A 2,168-nucleotide genomic window follows, 5' to 3' on the forward strand; every position below is an offset into this window, starting at 1 on the left:
AATTTTTCAAAAATATGTTCTTGATGTTCATCATGACATTCAAAGTGTTCTTGGTGTTCATCTTGACATTCATATCATTCATACATGCATTCATTGTTTTGATCTAAAAATTTCATGCATTGCATATTTTTCATGTTTTTCATAAAAATTTCAAAAATCAAAAAAATATCTTTCCCTTTTTCTCTCATCAAATTTGAAAATTTGGATTGACTTTTTCAAAAATTTTTAAAATCAAGTTGTTTCTCATGAGTCAAATCAAATTTTCAATTTGAAAATCTTATCTTTTTCAAAATCTTTTTCAAAAATCAAATCTTTTTCAAAATTCTTAGTTATTTTCGAAAATTCCAAAAATATTTTTCAAAAAAATCTTTTTCTTATTTTATATCATAATTTTCGAAAATAACATAAACAATTAATGTTTTGATTCAAAAATTTGAAGTTTGTTACTTGCTTGTTAAGAAAGATTCAAACTTTAAGTTCTAGAATCATATCTTGTGATTTCTTATGAATCAAGTCATTAATTGTGATTTTAAAAATCAAATCTTTTTCAAAACTAATTTCTATCATATCTTTTCAAAAATATCTTCTTATCTTATCTTTTTCAAAAAGTTGGTTTCAAAATATCTTCTCTAACTTCCTATCTTCTTATCTTTTCAAAATTTGTTTCAACTAACTAACTAACTTTTTTGTTTGTTTCTTAACTTTTTCAAAACTACCTAACTAACTCTCTCTCTCTCTAATTTTCGAAAATATCTCCCCTTTTTCAAAAATTTCTTTTTAATTAACTAATTATTTTTATTTTTATTTTTTATTTCAAAAATTTTCGAAAAATACTAACAAATTTTCAAAAACCAATTTTCAAAAATCACTAACTCCTTTTCAAAATAATTTTCGAAAATTTTACCTCCCACATCCTATTCTATTTATTCATTCATATCCTAACATCTCATCTCACATCTCTTCCATTCTCACAGTTGTGTTTCTTCCTTTACATCACATTCTTTATCTCCCCCTCTTTTCTTCCACTCACAAAGGGATCCCTATACTGTGGTATAAAGGATCTCTATTATTATTATCATTTTTCTGGCCATTCTTCCTTGTCATATGAGCAGGAGCAAGGATAAGAACATTCTTGTGGAAGCAGATCCAGAACCTGAAAGGACTCTGAAGAGAAAATTAAGAGAAGCTAAAATACAACAATCCAGAGATAACCTTTCAGAAATTTTCGAACAGGCAGAGGAGATGGCCGCCGAAAATAATAATAATGCAAGGAAGATGCTTGGTGACTTTACTGCACCTAATTCCAATTTACATGGAAGAAGCATCTCCATTCCTGCCATTGGAGCAAACAACTTTGAGCTGAAACCTCAATTAGTTTCTCTGATGCAGCAGAACTGCAAGTTTCATGGACTTCCATCTGAAGATCCTTTTCAGTTCTTAACTGAATTCTTGCAGATATGTGATACTGTTAAGACTAATGGAATAGATCCTGAAGTCTACAGGCTCATGCTTTTCCCTTTTGCTGTAAGAGACAGAGCTAGATTATGGTTGGATTCTCAACCCAAAGACAGCCTGAACTCTTGGGATAAGTTGGTCACGGCTTTCTTAGCCAAGTACTTTCCTCCTCAAAAGCTGAGCAAGCTTAGAGCTGATGTTCAAACCTTCAGACAGAAAGAAGGTGAATCTCTCTATGAAGCTTGGGAAAGATACAAACAGTTGACCAAAAAGTGTCCTTCTGACATGCTTTCAGAATGGACCATCCTGGATATATTCTATGATGGTTTATCTGAGCTATCAAAGATGTCACTGGACACTTCTGCAGGTGGATCCATTCACCTAAAGAAAATGCCTGCAGAAGCTCAAGAACTCATTGACATGGTTGCTAATAACCAGTTCATGTACACTTCTGAAAGGAATCCTGTAAGCAATGGGACGCCTATGAAGAAGGGAGTTCTTGAAGTTGATACTCCGAATGCCATATTGGCTCAGAACAAAATATTGACTCAGCAAGTCAATATGATTTCTCAGAGTCTGCATGGAATGCAAGCTGCATCCAACAGTACTCAAGTGGCATCTTCTGAAGAAGAAGCCTATGATCCTGAGAACCCTGCAATAGCAGAGGTAAATTATTTAGGTGAACCTTATGGAAACACCTATAACTCAACATG

The 2,168-nt window shown here is 32.3% G+C and overlaps 1 non-coding gene across 1 annotated transcript; it reads right to left on the bottom strand.

Moving 5' to 3' along the window:
- Positions 1 to 1,638: 1,638 nt before the first annotated feature.
- LOC148565187 (small nucleolar RNA R71) lies at positions 1,639 to 1,746 on the bottom strand. Its single transcript, XR_015885101.1, has one exon. It is a non-coding gene; the product is annotated as a small nucleolar RNA R71 (small nucleolar RNA).
- Between the last annotated feature and the right edge of the window lie 422 nt (positions 1,747 to 2,168).

The sequence above is a fragment of the Arachis ipaensis genome, chromosome B5 (assembly GCF_059453495.1).
Source record: "Arachis ipaensis isolate K30076 ecotype BB chromosome B5, ASM5945349v1, whole genome shotgun sequence".
In the NCBI taxonomy this organism is placed as follows: domain Eukaryota; kingdom Viridiplantae; phylum Streptophyta; class Magnoliopsida; order Fabales; family Fabaceae; genus Arachis; species Arachis ipaensis.